Consider the following 21569-nt stretch of genomic DNA (forward strand, 5'->3'; position numbering starts at 1 on the left):
CATGTGATTTTTTTCACAATTCATTCCAATGTGTCCAAATTCTCCATAGTAATGACATCTGCACCAAGTGTTGTAGTCCCAACCAAATGTTGGATTCAATATCTTAGTTTTGCATTCTGATGACTTGTGCCCATGCTTCTTAGATTTGTGACATTTGCCTTCAAATTTTGGTTTCTCTTTGCATTCATTTTCCCTATGATGATGCTGATTACAATTGTAGCATTTTCCATTAAATTTTTCTTTCCCATTGCTACAACATTTATTTGATGTATGACCTATCTTACTACAATGATTGCAAGTAGGTTTATTCTTTTGAGCTCCTTGCTTGGATGATTCACCTTCTTCTATATATCCAATTCTTGCTTTTCCTTTTTGTCTGTAATGACTTTTCTAATTCAATTGATTCATGTATGCTTGGCATTTCATCATCCTTCATTGATTTTCCTTTTAGTATTTATATCATTTTGTAATCTTTCATTCTCTGATCTTAGATTCATGAATTCTTCATTTGAACTAGTGAGATGATCAATGAAGTCTGCTTGCTGAATGGGTAGGTGTTGAATTTCATTATTCTTTCCTTCGATCTCTTCTCTCTTTTTTTCTTCTCTTTCATGACTTCACACAATCTTACTAACTAAATTTCTTACTCTCTTCATAGTTTTCTTACTACTTCTTGAAGAGTACTATTATTTTCCAATAGTTCTTTGATTGCTTCATCAGCTTCATCTAAATTTATTGAATGGATGTCTTCAATTATTTCTTCAATGTAGAGTGGATCATTCATCTAGATAGCAAGATCTTTTCTTCTTTTTAGGGATTGAGAGAGTTTCTCTTTTCCTTTCTTGAGTTGTCCAATAGCCAATTCTAAATCTAGCTTCTCATTGTCAATAGGCTTGTCAAGTCTGAATACCTCCATTGCCTTTGATCTTTACTCAAGTTGTTAGACTTTCTCTTTAAGAATCACAAAGCTCTGATACCAATTGTTGGAAATATTATGACACGCTAAGTTACTGAGAGGGGAGGGGTGAATTAGTAACTTATAAAACTTAATTCTCAATTAGCAATTAATCCTTCATGTGAATTATGATCGAATTGTATGCATGAGAAATTAAAAACATTTAAAGCAGACATAACACTTTTGATACACAATTTTGGTGACCTAAAAACCTTCCAAATAGAGAGTAAAACTAGGTTGGGGATGATACCCACAAGCTTTAGCACTGCAGTATAAAGTTGACCTGCTAAGGCTTATAATGATCACTTATGATGATCTACCCTATTAGGAGCAATAAGGACTGCTAGGTCCACCTTTCAAAAGGATTTACAAACATACAATGAAGTATGCTCTTGGTAAAGAGATTTACACAAGACTATTAGGTCTACCTTGTTAAAGGATTTGATTAATCCACCTATTAGGATGAAGCAATAGCTGATCTCTGATCTATAACTTGGTTTGCTAAATGAGATTCCTCTGAGTTTACAAATTACTTTGTTGTGATAGATAAATCTTAGTTGCTCCTTTATACTGGTGTAACTTTTTTAATTCACTCTTCTGCTCTTCTTTGATGATTACATTCCTTTAATTCTATATTTTGGATGAGATACAATCATTACATATATACTAATCCAATTACAAAACTAAAAAGTTAGCCACAATACAAGTTTGCACAAATATTACAAATTCTGCCAAAGGGTAGAAACTTGGGTTCTGAAGACTGACTCATTGAGGTTCTCATACTTGGCATCCATTGTCAATGCTCGACATCATCATGCACTTGGTAGACATAGAAGCTCGATCCATACTGATCACTTCCAGTTAGTCTTGAACTCAGTTTGCACTAGTGATTCAAAAAATACTCTAAAACTTAGCATATAAATTGAATCACTTGATTCACACTACATCACTCGATCAATGCTATCACTATGAGCTCAGTTTAAATGAAGTCACTTGGTTAATACTGAGTAGCTCGGTTAACACTAGACTCACATCACATCAACTATGAACTCGGTAAGCACTGCATAACTCGATTTGCACTACACTGAGATGCATAGTTTATACTATTGATCATCATCATAATACTAACTACTTGGCATAAACTAAAAATTTTCCAAAGGACTCAATAGCAACTATAGAACTTGGTAGCAACTAAACTACTTGGTTAACACTATCAACTATACAATAAGCTTGGTTGATGCTTACAGTCTAAATAAGTGTATGTCACTAATAACAAACATGACTAGAATGTCAACAAAGTTCTTTTAGTCAAGTTGACTAAACAATGTTTCCTATGGGTGAAAGCACAAATCTGTGTCACCGTTTGTGATATCAAAACCTGTTTTGGTCAAATCTCATTTCTCTATCAAAACTCAATTTTTTTCAAAAACTAAAAATACCCTTTTATAGATCTCAGATTCAATATCATCATTAAATAAATTTTTGAGTTTTTTGATTAGTTATAATATGTTATAATCTCAAATTATTATAAGTCTATATTTCAACATTTCAGAAGATGCTCCCTCAAAAAAGGCAAAAAAATAGTAAATCATATCAATAAAATTTAAAAATTATATTTATCTCTAGAGGAGAGAATCCTCTTCACGAATATGTAATTTTTTTTCAAGAAGGTATAGATTTGATTGGAAAGTTTTGACGGGAGGAAAAAACTGTTGGATTCTGATAAGGTCAAACTTGAGTACTTATAACAAAGAAAATATACATAAAAAATAATTATTTCTTTTTTTGTGCACTAGCTATACATGTCATCTATAAGAAATTTTCAAATCAGAACAAAAAAAGATGATTTGCATATACTTGTTTGACGGGAACTACACCCTGTATTTTTTACAGTTAAAAAAGGGACTTCAAAATAAAATAAAATAAACAAATTCTTACTCAAAAAATTTATAAAAATTATAGGCATAACGTTCATCCAATTCTACACATTTCATCAGTTTACATCCTCTTCATATTTTAAACACAAATGCCATTTTTTTTGTCACTAATGTTGAACTGTCACATTCTAATATCACGTTTCTTTATAAAAGGTGACACAGGTTTGTGCTTTTACCCCTATATGGCAGTGGAATTAGGTTACAAAATTGTGAAGATAGATCATTCCTATGACCTTGTCGAGTTACAACTACAACAATTATCAAAAAACTAGGAAGCCATTAGGAAGGCCAAAAGTGCATCTTGCAAGTTTGGTTCTTTGATTATTTTCATATTTTTCTATGTGAAAAATAAATTCTCCACCTTTGGTAAAGTTTCTTGGAAGACCAATAGGTTAGTTACATAGCAAATTACAAAATTAATTCAACAACTTGGAGATAATTTTGAGTCAGTTATGACTAATTATTTTGAGGATTTTAAGAAATCCATGAAACAAAGACTGAGGATTCATGTATTATTAGTGGAACAAAGTTACAATGATGTGTGTTTTCTACTTGATGCAGATTATACATATGTACAAGCAGCAATAGCAGGGTCTGATGATTAAAACCCTTTCCATATGAGATCAATGTGGATGAAGCATTAGCAACAATCACAGCTTTATTAGTAAAGAAAATTGACAAGGATGCTACATCCTTTGGAAACTATGATGAGGCAAAACCTAGAATAACATTTAATTTACAAATTGTCTCTATTATAAGAAAGAAGAAGAAAATAGTAAAGAAACTAAAATAGAAGTTTGGTGAAGGTGATGAGGAAGCAGTAGAAGAAAAAGTGGAAGAAGAAGAAGAAGAAGCAAAAGGCCAAGCACTACTAGAAATTATAGAAAGCCTAGGAGAATATGAAGATGTAAATGTAGAAGATGTCAAGGGAGAAGAAGCTAAGGAAGCACCTAAGGTTGCTAAGAAAAAGAGGAAGGCAAAGGAACAGGCAGTGGAGAAACCCAAGAAGACTATAAAGTAGTCACAAAAAAAAATATCATTGTACCTTTAACTAGGTATGAAGCACTAGGGAATCCACTACACAGGATAAATAAATTGCAAATCCTAAAGGCAAAAGAGAAGTCGACACAGCAGAGTCGAGCCAGCCTGCTTAGCAGACCTTTAAGAGATTAAGGAAGAAGTACAAACCACAAGAGAATTTAGATGAGGAGAAGACAGATTCTAATGACTTGAGTCAATTCAAAGTGGTAAGCCACAATCCCCCTTTTGACATTGATAACTTGTGTGAAAACATTAAAACCAATACAGATTTGTCAGGTCTTACATATGTTGATTTTGATAAGCTAGGGAGTGTTGATAAAAATAAAGTTGAAGAGGTCATATATGATATGATGCCTACTTTCAAAACTAATCCACTAGAGATTGCCAACTATTTACCTAAAATTCTTTATGACAAAGTTGAGAAAAAGTGGCAATTTTGTTTGACCGCTGAGAGACAAATAAGGGAAACTACACTAGTCCAAGTGATGTATGAATTGGATAAATAGATGAAATCCAAGGAAATAGAGAAGCATAAAGGGAAATTTTCTCCCAAATATAGATCATTCCATATTCTAAAGAATAACATATGAGATATGGTAACCAAAAGTACATTAATTTGAAAATCTAGATTTATGGGTTATCCATTGAAGCAATAACTAAGAAAGGTGAACAAGAAGAGCAAGAACCCAATAAGAATGAGGAAGAGAAAGGTAAAGAGGTGAACCTACTAAAAGAAGGTAATGTGGAGGGAACTAAAAAAATAACAGAAGAGACAATAGCTAAAGAAGAGCAATAAGATGTATAGGATACACAAGTACCAAGTGTCAATCCCCCACATGATGACCAAGAGAGTCAATAGGACTCAGTGAGCATCAAGGGTGTCTTAATAAAACATCACAAGATGTCAATCCTTTGACTAAAGATGATCTAAAGAAAATTTTGTAAGACTCTACCAATGTAAAACTTTTATGTAATAGTCCAATATTGGTGAGAGTGGATGAGATTCAAAAGGCAGAAGTTGTATCTATAGGGGAGAAACAACAAGATACATCAAATGTGCCTCCACCAACTCCAGAGATAAAGGAAAAAGAATCATAGGATCTACAAAGAGATCAGATTTTAAACCTAGAATAGAAGGATGTTACAACTGAGACGCCATCTGCAATTCCAAAAATTGTCATTTAGATGAAAGAGGTAGAAGCACAAGCTACAGATACGTTAGTGCCCAGCCTAAATAGTTCAAGTTTATCAACTCTAGTGATTGTTGATAAGGATGGGAAAAAAGTGCATAAGGGTCAAGAAGCAAGTCTTGTACCTATTCCACCATCACAATGTGAAGTCTAGAAGGAAGGAGACAAGACTAAAGAGTTGAAGCTGACTAATGAACCTTAGGAGAAAATTTCAATACAAACTCTAGCTACATTGTTAGTTTCTACATCTCCTCTCAGTTGTCACACTCTTCAATAGCCAAGTATACATGCCACACCATTAAAAATATCAAGGCCAAGTTCAAGAACTCCCAAGAGCATTGAAGTTACATCATTTTATGATGTAAGCTTAGATGAGGTAATTGAGCTACCAAAGTTTTATTTGAACACAACCACAATTGAAGAAATGAGCAATCATCAAGATTCTCTACAAAGGAAGAAGAGAAAAGAAATCTTAAGGAGGGAGCATAAGAAAAAGAAATTTTTGCATGAAATCAAAGACATATGTTTTGATGCTTTCAATCTCCCAACAATGAACAAAGATAAGCCCATTATAGAGAAACTTATCACTATTGTGGACAAGATAAAGGATGAAAACCTAGATTCTAATGTTAAATTATTATAATGGTTAGAAAGGAAACTTCATACAAAGGTTTTAGAGAAGATATATAGTGTTATTTCCCTAAGATGGGTTGATCTTGAAACCAAAATGGAAAGTGTGAAAAAAGGTGTTAGAGAACATTTTATCTCTCTACACAAAGCTATGCAATGTTGATATATTCACTAACAAAAATCAACAGGCTATTGACTAGCTACAAGAATATTTGCAACTCACAAGTACTAAATTAAAAATATCTCTTGGTAATAGTTAAATACATTTTCAGAGGTTATTGATGACTTAGAGTAGGCTTTCCAAGTTGCAAGCAAAAGATGTCAATATCGAATCTACTCTAATCAGTATCTAGTTCATGTTAACACCTTGCATTGAAGTGTTACACAAGGAACTAGCCTTTCTAGATACTTTGATGAAGAAAGATTTTCAAATTTCTACTCATGAAGGTTTAGTTGACCTAGCTACTAATTTTGAAATATAGATTCATTCATTAGATGCAGCATGTCATAACTGGGATGCAACATTGAAGATTACAATGGAGCTACACAAGTCATTCATGGACAAACACACTATCAATGTACAACCCAAATGACATAAGTATCAAAAAAGGGGAGATTTGAAGTTTTGGATAAGTATTTTTGTGAAATTTTGAAGGAAATTTGTCAAGGAAGAATATCTACTCAGTAGATGTAATGAATGAAGAAATAGAAATGAAGTATTTACTCATGGGGAGTAATAAGGATGGAAGATTGAAGTTTTGTAGTTAAGTCCAGCAATAAAGAAACATTATCTGACTTATGTATTAGAAAAGAATGTATATGCCATGAAAAAGTGTTTTTCCACTCATGTCAAGGGGAGAGATTGTTAATCTCGTATTGGTTTTGATGTAAAGTTGTAACAAAATACTTAGTCATTATTCAGAATAGAATAGTCCATGCCAAGCACAATTGTTCAAATAGTACATATTGAGTAAATAGTATGTGCCAGGTGATTTTGGTGCCAAGAAAATAGAGTGTTTTGAGTCATTTAGGAGTCGAGTATAAGTATTAAGAGCACAGTGAAGGTCAAGCATTAAAGGCTTTGGATGTCAGGTGAACAGCTTATGTCATAGATGTTTGTAATGGCACAAACTTCTATGTAAACCACTTTTGGGCTGACATAATCATAATTTTGATTATACGAGATAAGTATGGAGTCATATTTTGAATCCCTATGCAATACATGCAACCAATCAGATTGAGGGAAGCATTAGGCAGTAATAAGGATTAACCACAACCATTGTTTCTTACTTAATACATCACCACCAATGTTTATTTAAGAAAGGATGAACCCTAAGAAGTTCATGAATGTGTGAGGAGATGAATGCTAAGAATTTAGAGGTCATTCATGGTGGTTTAGATGGCTATGAAAATGTTGGGTGATGCGACGCGCTCCCCTACCCACAGGTGGTTAATTACGTGGTGTTCCATGTTCACTAACAGTCATGGCTTTTGGTGCAACGGAAAATGGGCCCCACAATTGGTATCAGAGCCTGGTTTTGGCCTGTTCATGGGTTCAAATCTCCCCGGTGCCTTCTCGACCCGTGTAAGCACCTGGTATGTGCGTCAAGGGGGAGATTGTTGGGTGATGCGATGCGCTCCCCTGCCCATAGGTGGTTAATTACGTGGTGTTCCATGTTCACTAACAGTCATGGCTTTTGGTGCAACAGAAAATGGGCCCCACAGAAAAAATTATACATTGTAGAAATTAGTTTTAGAAGAATAGAGTAAAGAAGTAAAAGGATATAGGAGACATATATGATCAGGAGGATCAAGGTTTAAATAGTAAGGAGGAGATCTGACATCAAGCAACAAGGTGCTAACCAAAGGATCACATTTTTGAATCATTCTAATAGGTGATACAAAGAAAATCTCTTAATTGAGTAATTCTAATAGGTTTTTGTAGATCTCTTAACCGAGTGCTTACTTTATTGTAAGTTTAAATCCTCTAATAAGGTGATACCTAATAGTCTTTGTAAGCCTTTAATAGGGCAAACCTTTCATAGGTTAGATCATAGATTATGATCAAACACATTGTAGCCATAATTGGCCACACTTTACAACTGTAGTAGTGAATATTTTTGGGTGTGATCCCGATCCCAATTTTACCTTCTCATTGGAGGGTTTTTAGGTAACCAAATTTATTGTGTTATGTGTTATTTACTTTATGCTATGGATGTGATTCATGTTAAGTTATTTTAGTTTATATGTTAAGTTATGAGATGGATGCTTGTGATATTTTTTAGAGAAAAAAGTTTTAAGTGTTGATTCACACCCCCCCCCCTTATGCAAGAGCATCCAGAGGTATAAGGGCAATCCTGTGTCACCCAAAAAAAAATATACTTAGACTTAGTTTCTGTTTGATGTGTTTTCATTTTTGGATACCCATTTGGGTCAAATAAAGGTTCCAACTCTCATAATTCCACTATCAGTGCGTTTAAAAATCCCCAAAAAATAGGAGCATGTGTTTGGGCCATCATTTTGGTAAACTAGAAGGTGTGAATTGGCCAGATGAATTTAATCATGATTTAGAGCATTCCAAAAAAAGAATCAGGTCAATAGGCCCCACGGTTTGAAAGTTATTGCAATTTTTCAGGTTTTGGAGACCTCCTAAGAATGCTTCAAAGTTAGGTTTGGGGCATTAAATGACCTCAAAAAGGGTTGAAAAATGGGGGACAAGCTAAGAATGTCCATAGGGCTATAGAGCACTTCGAGAGCTTTTCAAAAATGTAAACGGTTCATCAATCGGAGCTACGGTTCAAAAGTTATGCCTCCCGGAAGTTCGGTTGCCATTTCTAGATTCTTCTAGATTTGCACCGACTTCTAACGCAGCTTCTGGAACCTTCTATTTCGTCGGTGGATGCCTACTAGCACTTTCTAGAATGTACTCCTAGTCCTTAACCCTTTGGGGTCTTTTTAAGAAGATTTCTGGTATTGTAAAAGGCAGTTCGGAGTGGAGTTTGAGAGGAGGTACTGAAAGGAGAAATTATCTATAGATTTATGCTATTGTAAGCCCTTAAGGCATGTTCTGAAGTTTATTTTCTCTGTACTGTTTGTAATAGCTTATTTTCTTAGTTAATATAATTTCCCCTTTCTATTGTGTCCATTTTGTTCTTGGGTTGTGTCCCCATCAAGTGGTATCAGAGCTGATTTTCCTGAGTGTGTAGATAGAACGCCGACTGTGAGGCAGTTTGCACTAGGACTATGTGGTTGTGGGTTTGAGTTAAGAAGATGCCTCCATGAAGAGAGCGTGGTGGAAGGGCTAGAGCTATTAATCCTAAGGAGGTTAGAGCCCTCCAAAGGCAGGTACAAGCATTGCAAGAGGAGCTTTGTAGAGGAGCAAATGTTGCCGCTGGTGACGACAGTGAGGATGACAATGAAGAAGAAGTTATGGGACTAGAAGGGAAATTTGATGGGGAAGTTCTAAATCATGCAGAGGAAAGGCTTTTTAGGGACATTACTAAGTTTGGGAAAAGACCTACAATTGAAGTGGGTGTATTTTCAAGAAATCTGAAACCAGATGAGTTGATCGATTGGATCAATGAACTAGAAGAATACTTTGAGTATGAGGATATCAGGGACCCAAATAGGGTTAAGTTTGCAAAGGCCAAACTGAAAGGCCATTCCAAAATCTAGTGGCAAGAGGTTCAATTCGAAAGAAATAGAAGAGGAAAGGAGAAGATCACAAGATGGGATTGCATGGTGGACAAATTGAAGAAGCAGTTGATTCCTGTGGACTACGAGCTTGATTTGTTTAAGAAGATGCATGGGTTAAAGAAAGCAGGAAGATTAGTCCAAGAATATACAGAGGAATTTTATCGACTCTTGATTAGAGTGGGGTATGCAGAAGCAAATAAGGAGAAGGTTGCTCATTATATCAGTGGGTTGTGACCTAGCATCCAAGAGGAATTAAGTCTAGTAAGAATGACCAGCGTTGAAGAGGCATAGCAGTTTGCCCTACAAGTTGAAGAGAAGCTGAATAAAAGGTTTGAAGGAAGACAAAGAGGGTGCGGTCAAGGAGGAAGGGGAAGCGGTAGATCATCTGGAGGCTGCAATGAAACCCAAAAGAAAAATGAAGATGTGGGTACTAGCAGGAACCAGAGGAATGAGGGTTTCAACCGCTCCCATGATCAAGACTTTGGAAATCAAAGAGGAAGAGGTAGAGGATGTGGACAAGGAAGAGGAGGCTTCTGTGGTACCTTTTTCGATTGCAATGAAGAAGGTCATCATGCCTTTGAATGCCCTCAATGACAAGGAAGGACAGATAGGAGAGCTGAGGGCCAAGCTAGAGTTACTCATGTGGATGAAGATGCACAATCATCACATTCAGAGGATGCAGAAAGAGGAGAGACCTTGGTAAATGAAAGAGTCCTACTAAGTGGTGAGATTGAACCAAGAAAATGGAGGAGTTTGTTTCATCCCAGATGCAAGTGTGAGGATAAATTTTGTGACGTGATCATTGATGATGGTAGCACTGATAACTTGGTATCAGAAGAGATGGTCTCTAAGCTGAAGCTCAAGAGGGAGAAACATCCCCAGCCCTATCGGATTGCTTGGGTAAAAGATGATCATAAGGTCCTGGTAAGTGAACAATGTTTAGTGAAATTCAAAATTGGGAGTTACCATGATGAAGTTCTCTGTGATGTTATTTCGATGGATGTTTGCCATCTATTGTTGGGTAGACCATGGCAATTTGATAGACATGCAGTACATGATGGACATGCAAACACATACTCTCTGACAAAGGATGGAGTTCACCACAAATTGAAGCCCATGAAAAAGGAAGGTGAAAAGGTATGTAGCAGTGATAGGATTTGTCTTGTTGATGAAAGGAAGTTTTTAGATGGCATGAAACATCAGCATATGTGCTATGCTTTGATTCCTAGGAAAGATAAAGAAGGTAGTAGTGAAATACCACTTGAAGTTTTAGATTTACTAGGGGAGTTTGGAGATATTATCTCTGATAATGTTCCAGATGGATTGCCACCAATAAGGCAAATTAGTCATCAGATAGATCTGATTCTAGGAGATAGTTTGCCGAACAAGGCTGCTCACAGGATGACTCCTACTGAAACAGAGGAGATAAATAGACAGGTTCAAGAGCTGTTGAGGAAGGGCTTGATTTGAGAGAGCCTGAGTCCATGTGCAGTACCTACAATACTCGCACCAAAGAAGGATGGAGAGTGGAGGATGTGTACGAATTCTCAAGCTATAAATAGGATCACCATCAAGTACCGATTTCCTTTGCCAAGGATGGATGATATTATGGACTGCTTGAGTGGAGCTCAGTACTTCACAAAGATAGATCTGAAGAGTGGTTATCACCAGATATGGATTCGAGAAGGAGATGAGTGGAAAATAGCCTTCAAGACCAAGGAGGGTCTTTATGAGTGGTTAGTCATGCCCTTTGGATTGACGAACGCCTCATGAATGAGGTACTTAAGAAGTTCTTGGGAAAATTTGTTATTGTCTATTTGGATGATATTTTAATTTTCAGCAAGACTTTGGAAGAACATTTATTGCATATTTGTAGTATCCTTGAAAGGCTAAGGGAAGAGAAACTATTAATTAATCTAAAGAAGTGTAACTTTGCAAAAAGGGAGTTAGTCTATTTGGGGTTTGTTATATCACCTAAAGGTCTCAAAATGGATTCGGAGAATGTAAAAGCCATCTCGGAATGGCCTACTCCAAGGTTTGCTACTGAGGTAAGATCATTTCATGGTCTGGTTAGTTTTTACAGGAAGTTTATTAAGAATTTCAGTGGCATATGTGCACCCCTAACTGATACAATAAGAGGGGATAGAAAAGAGTTCAAATGGACTGCAGCAGCTGTGAGAAGTTTTGAATTGTTGAAGAAGAAGGTGACAGAACAGCCTGTGTTGGCACTTCCAAATTTTAGAAAAGTGTTCCAGGTGCAATGTGATACTAGTGGTAGCGCTATTGGGGTTGTATTAAGCCAAGAAGGTAAGCCTATGGCATATTTTAGTGAAAAATTGAATGATGCAAAGAAGAAGTATTATGTTTATGATCAAGAGTTCTATGCAATAGTTCAGGCCTTAAAGAAATGGAGGCATTATTTATTGCCAAAGGAATTTGTTTTGTATACTGATCATCAGGCATTACAATACCTAAATAGCCAAGGTAAATTGAATCAGAGGCATATGAAGTGGGTAGAATTCTTGCAGAGTTATACATTTGTGTTGAAGCATAGAAGTGGAAAATCTAACAGGGTTGCAGATGCACTAAGTAGGAGACAGTTGTTGCTTACAGTAATGCAGGTTGAAGTAGTTGGGTTTGATGAACTCAAGAATTTGTACCCTGAGGATCCTGATTTTGCTGAAGCATGGAAAGCTTGTAAAGAACTTGTTGTTGTAGATAGAACCAAGTGGTTAGACTATTTGATTCAGGATGGCATGTTGTTCAAAGGTAGTCAATTGTGCATTCCAAGGAGTTCCATGAGGGAAAATGTAATTAAGGAGAAACACAGTGGAGGGATGGCAGGACATTTTGGTCGAGATGAGACCATTTCCATTCTTAGAGAACATTATTTTTGGCCTCAAATTTCATAGGATGTGAAGAAGTTTGTACAGAGTTGCCAGGTTTGTCAAGTTGCCAAGGGGTTTAGTCACAACACTGGCCTATATCAGCCATTGCTTGTTTCATCAAGGCCATGGGAGGACATAAGTATGGATTTTGTTCTTGGATTGCCAAGGACACAAAGGGGTAATGACTTAGTATTCATGGTGGTTGATAGGTTCTCCAAAATGGCACATTTCATTCCATGCCACAAAACTCATGATGTTGTCCATATTGCAGACTTGTTTTTCAAAGAGGTGGTAAGACTACATGGTCTTCCAAGGAGCATAGTTTCTGACGGAGATACTAAATTTGTGGGGTATTTCTAGAGGACATTGTGGAAAAAGTTGAGAATAGAATTGAAATTCAGTTCCATGCATCACCCGCAGACTGATGGCCAAACAGAAGTGGTAAACAGAAGGCAATTTGTTGAGATGTTTAGTTGGGGATAAGCCCAAAGGATGGGATTTGATTCTACCACAGGTAGAGTTTTCTTATAATAACTCTGTAAATAGGACTACTGGAAAATCACCATTCCAAATTGTATATGGGAGTAGCCTAAGGACTGCACCAGAGCTGAGGAAGATAGAATAGGGGGAGAGGACAAGTGTTGAAGCTGAGGAATTTGCTAAACATATCAAGTGTCTACATGAGGAGGTTCAAGCACACATTACCAAGATGAATCAAGAGTATAAAGCTAGGGCTGATCAAAGGAGAAGACATAAGGAATTTCAAGTAGGAGATTTAGTCATGGTGCACTTACAAAAAGAAAGATTTCCAGCCAGTACTTACAACAAGCTGAAAATGAAAAAATTTGGCCCCTACAAAATTCTAAAGAAACATGACTCAGGAAATGCATATGAGGTGGAGCTACCAGAAGGTATTCAGATTTCTCCCATCCTCAACATTGCAGATTTAACAGAGTATCATGATGATGGTGTAGATGAGGAGCTGGTTTTAGAGCCATGTCCAATTCTTGCTTCTAAGAAGGAGGAGATAGAAAACATTCTAGATCATCGTGTGGGTAGGAGTACTAGAAACAGGCAGTATGAAGAGTATTTGGTGAAGTGGAAAGGATGGCTGATCGAGGACTCAACTTGGATTTCAGCAGCTGAGGTTTCCCATTTGGGATTTCCTCTACCATTTATAAAGTGACAGGGTCACTTTTCAATCTACCCTGGGTGTCTGATGTAGGAGCATCCAGAGGTATAAGGGCAATCCTGTGTCACCCAAAAAAAAGTACTTAGACTTAGTTTCTGTTTGATGTGTTTTCATTTTTGGATACCCATTTGGGTTAAATAAAGGTTCCAACTCTCACAATTCCACTATCAGTGCGTTTGAAAATCTTGAAAAAATAGGAGCATGTATTTGGGCCATCATTTTGGTAAACTAGAAGGTGTGAATTGGCCAGATGAATGTAATCATGATTTAGAGCATTCCAAAAAAAGAATCAGGTCAATAGGCCCCACGGTTTGAAAGTTATTGCAGTTTTTAGGGTTTTGGAGACCTCCTAAGAATGCTTCAAAGTCAAGTTTGGGGCATTAAATGACCTCAAAAAGGGTTGAAAAATGTGGGACAAGCAAAGCTGGTCCATAGGGCTATAGAGCACTTCGAGATCTTTTCAAAAATGTAAACGGTTCGTCAATCGGAGCTACGGTTCAAAAGTTATGGCTCCCGGAAGTTCGATTCCCATTTCTAGATTCTTCTAGATTTGCACCAACTTCTAACGCAGCTTCTGGAACCTTCTATTTTGTCGGTGGATGCCTACTAGCACTTTCTAGAATGTACTCCTAGTCCTTAACCCTCCGGGGTCTATTTAAGAAGATTTTTGGCATTGTAAAAGGCAGTTCGGAGTGGAGTTTGAGAGGAGGTACTGAAAGGAGAAATTATCTCCAGATTTATGCTATTGTTAGCCCTTAGGGCATGTTCTGAAGTTTATTTTCTCTGTACTATTTGTAATAGCTTATTTTCTCAGTTAATATAATTTTCCCTTTCTGTTGTGTCCATTTTGTTCTTGGGTTGTGTCCCCATCACCCCCCCACCTCTTAGAACTTACTTTCCCATTGTTATTTCCAACATGTATAGGCTCGTAGTTCAAAATTTTCATTCTTCTTATAGTATAGACCATAGTATTTTGTTCCTTTCAAGTATCTTATGATCCTTTTAACAGCCATCAAATGATTCTCCTTATCATTTGCAATAAACCTTGCAACAATCCCAACAGCTAATGCAATTTCAAGTCTATTATAAACTACATATTGAAATTTTCTAATCATAGACCTATACAATGTTTGATTTACTTTAGCAGAATCATCAATTTTGAATAGTTTGTGTCCTATGACCATAGGAGTACTAAAAATTTTCAATATCTCTTTCACATACTTAGACTGGGTGATTGAAATACCATATTTCATCTGATATAATTGCAAACCAAAAAAGAACTTTATCTCTCCAAATATAGACATCTCAAACTCTTTCTTCAATTCATTTACAAATGTCTTACACAATGCATTTTAACCTCTAAATATGATATCATCAACAAATATTTGCGAGTAAAATCTCTTTACCTCCTTTTGTCTTCAAGTATAGATTACTACTATTATATTAGTCTTCTCAAAACCAATTTTCACAAGATAGTTGTGAAGCCTCTCCTACCATACTCTTCGAGCTTGCTTTAAACCATATAAAGCTTTGTGTAATCTACATACCATGTTCTTTTTTTTTGGATTAAAAAATTCTTTTGGTTGTTCAATGTAAACCTCTTCTTCTAGTATACCATTCAAAAATTTTGACTTCACATCCATTTTATAAATTTTGAAACCTTTGTATGTAGAGTAAGAAAGTAGAGTTCTTACTCCTTCCAATCTTGTAACTGGGGCAAATGCCTCTCCATAGTCAATTCACTCTTCTTGTGCATATCCCTTGCAAAATAATTTTTCTTTATCCCTTGTGACTTCACCATTCTCATCCAGTTTGTTTCTATACACCCACTTGGTTTCAATCACATTCTTGTTCTCTGGTCTGGGTACTATAATCTATGTTTTGTTCTTCTCAATTTGATCCATCTCTTCTTTCATGGCTTTACTCTAGTCTTCATTCTATAATGCATCCTTCACTGAACTAGGCTCATGCATTCTTAACAAACATATATTACTTCTCAACCTATTCCTTGTTATTGATTTGGCTTCTTTATCTCCAATAATTTTTTTAGCATGGTGATGTCTTCTAACACACTTTAACAATATTAGTTATGCTCTTCTTTCTTCAATGGGTTTTTCAACTTCAGAGTCATTGTGTACTACTCTATCAAGTAAATTATCATTCCTTTCATGTGCACTAATCTCAGTATCAAAATGTACCTCATCTTCTATCTATAACTTGACTCTTGAATGCAACTCGGCATTCATTGTATGTGACTCGACATCCATTGATACTTGTTGCTATTGATTTACACCTTGGTTCACAACTTCATCAGCATTCATGTTGTCATAGTATTATATGAAGATTTTGTACTCTTCAAGTTCCTTCTTAGGTTCAACTTCGTGTACCTTTGTATATTCATCAAACTTCACATTTGTACTCTCCACAACTTTTTTAGTGTTAGTATTTAAACACTTATAAACTTTACTTCTTGTGGAATAGCCTACAAATAGACCTTCTTCACTTTTAGCATTGAGTTTACCATTCATGTTGTCCTTAAGAATGTAACATTTACTTCCAAATACCTTAAAATATTTTACATTGGGTAAGTGTCTGTACCATAGTTCAAAAGGTGTGGAATTTGTACCTTTCTTGATTTGTAGTCAGTTTAGGGTATAGATAGTTGTGCTTGTAGCTTCTCTCTAGTATTTCAAAGCAACATTCTTCTCCATCATCAGTGTTCTAGCACAATCCATTACACATTTTTCCCTCCTTTCATCAATTCTATTTTGTGGAGGGGTCCTAGGTGCAGAAGCATGTATCTTGATTCCTTTGTCATTACAGAATATGTTAAACTTATTTGATGTAAATTCTCCACCTCTATCAGATCTTAAACATTTCAAGCTTTTATCGGTCTCCTTTTCAACTCTTTCCCAAAACCAGTTAAACATTTGAAAGCATTAGTTTTGTTTCAAAAACATATTTATCATCATCCTAGAATAATCATCAACAAATAGGATAATTTACTTGTCACCTTTTTATCTTTGCACACCGATTGGTCCATACAAATCAATATGAACTCATTCCATAATTTCTTTTGAGGAGTGAATCTTACTTTTAAAACTAGATTTTGTCATCTTACCTAACTGACATTTTTTGCAAATCACATTATCAGGTTTCTTCAATTTCGACAAACCTTTGACTCTTTTCATAATAATGATACTAACTAAGTTATCAAATTTAACATGATATAACCCTTCGTGCCATAGCCACACATCATCAAATTCAACAACAAGACAAGTAGCATCATTCATGTTAAGATAAAAAAAATTACCTCTAATCTAATCTGCATTTTCAATTAGTTTTCATCATTGTCATAGATCTTAGCTTTCTCATTATGAAATTCAACTTTGTAACCTAAACTATTCAGTTGTGACACACTCAACAAGTTATAAATAAGTCCTTTTACATAGTAAGCATTTTTACACATGATCTTTTCTATTAGTTTGATTGATCATTTACATGTTATCAGACAGGGTGCATCATTACCAAATCTAACACTATTTTCATTGTAATACTCAAGGGTAATGAACTTAATTTTGTCTCCAGTCATGTGATGTGAACATCCATTTCCAATGATCCATCTATCTTTTGTTGACATAGATATCAATGTAATTTCCTCATCCTCATTAGAATTATATTTCATAGAAACTTACAAAACTTCATTGTCATGGTCATCAAATCCATCTTTTTTTTTCTCTTGAACAATGCAGCAAGACTTATTTCCTTTGTCTTTATAATCTTTGTTGTTCTTATCTCTTTTACTTTTGTATTTATCTCCACTTCTATTGTTCTTCTTCTCTGGACACCTTTCAGCAATATGACTAACCTCATTACAATTGAAACATATGATAGGTAACTTACCTTTGTATTTCCCTTTGCCTCTGTGAAATCTCCTAGCCAACAATGTTTTAAGCTCTTCTACATCATCTTCATCTATATCAATGTCACTGGAAATATGCTTTACCTTTTTCTTCTTGTCGTTAGGTTCTTTTAGTGTTAGTTTAGCTTTCAAAGCATATTCAACATTTTTAGTTTTGAAATTATCAAAATTAGAAAATTCAAAAGATGTGAGTCTACCCATCAGTCCTTCAAGGATTAGACTACTACTAGGAACACACCTTAGTTCTTGTACAGCAAAGACTCCAATAGTATAAATAGGTAGTAGGGTTCTCAACACTTTTCTGATCACAATCTTATCTTCAATAACACCATTTACTCCTCTAATGGCATTCACAACATCTTTGGTTCTCGTACAATATTGGACTATAGTCTCACCTTATTGGATTCTCATGTCATCAAACTTTTCTCTTAGACTTTTAGCTTTATCTCTCAGAACATTTTTGTCTCCTCCATTGATCATCTCTATAGCATCCCACATCTTCTTAACAAAATTGCATCCTTTGATGTCATCAAACTCTAAGTAGATTAGGGTAGATGCAAGCTCTAACATTGTCTAATTGTTTTCTTTTTTCTTTTCTAGATCATTAGAAGTAGAGGCTCCAATAGGATTAACATGCTCAATGTTAATGGTAGATTGTGCAAGTCCTAGATTTAGCTTCATTAAACTTTTCCATGTAAGAAAGTTTTCCTTGTTCGGTTTGGGCACCTCCTTTCTGTACATCTTGATCTTTAGCTCTTAGTACCTTCAAACTATTTCCTCACAAGCACCAATGCTCTAATACCAATTGTTGGAATTCTTTAGAATATCTGAGAGGGGGGTGAATTAGTTATCCAAGGTCCAAATGTACAAATAAAATTTTTTAGTGCTTAACAAAATCATATCAATAAAACCATATAATGCTTACATCCATTAGAACTTTCAATATCTTAACTTAGTAGGTCATTATCATAGGTCAAAATAAATTTGTAGAGATGTAAACTTGAAATACCACAAACTCATTCACACAATTTGACACAAGGATTTTATGTAGAAACCCAATTTGGAAAAACCTGCTAATAACATGCTACCCAATTTGACTCTTCTAAAGTGATGCCCTAATAAAGGCCAACCCTCTTAAAGGTTACAATGCACACTATTAAATGTTACCTGGTTAAAGGATTTCAATCAACTTATTAGGAGTGAGCCTTGTTAGAGATCTTTAGAACATTCCATTAGAATGTCACCTGGTTAAAGGATTTACAAGTGACTATTAGGTCAATCTTAATCCAAAGGATTTGTCCAGACTAATACAATTATTAGAAAGTAACAGTGAGACTTGATCTAATAATGAAATATGACTCACTTGTAGATTATAGATCTATGGTTCAATCCTCCATTCTTCTTGGCATCCATACCCTTCATCTCTGACAACTTGTTCACCTTCAAGCATTCATCCTCTTAAACCTTCTTACTTTGTATGTCAATTGTGGACTCTTCTATTCGACCAACATATCAAGCAACACCCTATACTTCTTGTCTTCCTTAGGTTCTTGCAGATGACAACCCTTTCTTTTGGCCTTCTATCTCTATAAATAGATAATTTAGGTCTTTTGTCATTTAACCACAGTTGTCCATTTTTGGGTTATGTAAGATTCAATGAATCTACCCACTTTTCCACTTTAGTCCCTCTACAAACTTCTTCTTCAATCTTCCTTGAATTCATCTCAAAATGGTTTATCTTGAATTTTGTGTCACCAACTCATCATCTAAATATTCAACATGCTTCACACAATTCAAGAAATCAAATTAGTTGGCTCAAGTTCATCAAATCTTCAATTTAACACTTTCTACTATCACTTGGCATCTACACTGTTCACTCGATAATAATAGTCTTCTAATGCTCAGCCAACACTGGGCTGCTCAACATTAACTATGTCTTCTCAACTCGAATGCCATTTTTATTTCCCTCATGCTTGGCACTTAGTAAATTTTTTTGATGCTCTACACATACTAAATTTTATGCTCAACCTAAACTAGGTTTTCTCAACTTACACTATTTTCTTAGCCAAGATTAGCAAACACTTTTTATGAAAACACTTCTTCTTGGCTTATCTTAAGTAACCATTTACTTTAGCCTTAAGTAGATCAATAATACATGATATCATCAATGTCTTACTTGGTCTTAGTGCTCATTTTATACACCAAATAACTCAACATTTATCTAGGTACTCTTGTTATCTTATCTTTGCAAATCCTCTTCGTCAGTCAAACAAATGATAGCATTCAGACCAAAAAGAAGTTGTCTCGCCAACAAGTAGCAAGTTTGACATAATTGAAAAAATAATGATTGTTCCATGATACGTTCTACTCTTAAAACAATCTATTTTCAACATGAGGTATCACATTAGTCCCATTGCATTCAATATATTATATTACTATGCGCATCATATAGTTTGATTATGTACTTAATAATATTTTTTAATAGAAAAACATAAGAAGTGCATATGAGAAAAAAGAAAGTGGCTTGTAGGATATAAAAAATACTAGTGTTAAACCTATAACCATGACACATTAGAAAGGAATGAGTATAAATAAGAAGAATAAGGTAGCACCAAGAAGGTATCAACAATGATTTCCATGGCCATGAAGAATGATGATTTTTTCAAAATTACCAAAGATATTAGTTAACACATGTCTATACTATATTACATTTGAAAATTTTCAACATAAAAAATATATAAAAATAGTATACCAGGTCTTTAATATTTCTATTCCATGTGTTTAAAAAATTATAATCAACTTTGAGTAAATTGGCCTGATCAAATATTTTGTTACATGGACAAGTTCATTATTTTTTCCTAGTATTTTCTTGCATCATTTTAGTGTACTATTAAAGATAGGTTTTCTTTGTTCAATTTATATTCTACATGAATATTTGCATGCTAAAGCAACCTTCATTTTAATTAAATAGTTAGTTATCATGAATAAAATCTCTACCATAAAAAAATAATCTAACATATACTACACAAAGCTTCCATTAAGACTAATTTACATATCTTCAAGTATTGAAGACCTGCAATCTAAAGAAAATGCTTTCACAAGGGAAGAACTTCCAATCGTACATTACTCATAGGTTGTATGTCTTTGTTTCTAACCCAAGTTTTGTAATAATATTATTTACAATTATGTCAATTGTGTAAGTTTGGACAATTCTCATAAAATGTTTGACCAAATGATAGAACAAAATAGGGTTTCATAGAAAATATGTATTGTGATATACATAAGACATGGGTATCCTTATGTGGCAATGTCATTCTTTCGCCAAATGTAACGAGAAAGTATTCAATGTGATCTATTCACTTTTGGTAGCGTAATCTTAGTCTTTGCCAAAGTGAGAGGTTTGGAGGAAGGTATGGAAATCCATCAAAGAGTATAGGATAAGGATTTTTTCAAAAATGTTTGGAAGAATATATAGATATCCCTCAAGTACACTAGTAAAATATGGAAGCCTAGACAAGGCATGTGAAGTATTTGACAAAATACCCCAAAGAGATGTTTTCTTATGGAATACAATGATTTCACAATAAACACAAAATAGATTTATTGATAATGATTTAGACACTCTCAAGCATGTGCAATTGGAAGGTGTAAAATAATATTAGGAATTCCTAAAAAACATGTGCCACTCCTTTCATTCTACAACACTTGGTATTTTAGGGAAACATAGAAAATACTAATTGAATGGTATAAAAGAAAACAGAAAAAAGAGAAAATATATGCAAAAAAATATATTGCACTATAAACAAATCAAATCCATATACTAATGAAACTATTTTAAAACTAACATGAAGTTTGAAATTGTGATGAATTTTCCAAGGGCAAAAACTCATTGCCTCTCCACTCTTTTTCAAACTAACACAATAAAAGGTTTCTGTAGATCATGCCATTGGAGAAAATTTCTTTTCAAAAAGTATAATTTTTTTTCCAGAAGATTTGAAAAGTAAAAATTAATCAATTTTGGATATTTGAAAATATAATTTAAAACCCTACTCATTGAAAAAATGAAAAATAAGAATGTAAAAAATAATCTGTATAGAATCCCAAAATTTAGAGCTAAT

The sequence above is a fragment of the Cupressus sempervirens genome, chromosome 5 (assembly GCF_028749045.1).
Source record: "Cupressus sempervirens isolate cs-2001-9-10 chromosome 5, ASM2874904v1, whole genome shotgun sequence".
Taxonomy (NCBI): domain Eukaryota; kingdom Viridiplantae; phylum Streptophyta; class Pinopsida; order Cupressales; family Cupressaceae; genus Cupressus; species Cupressus sempervirens.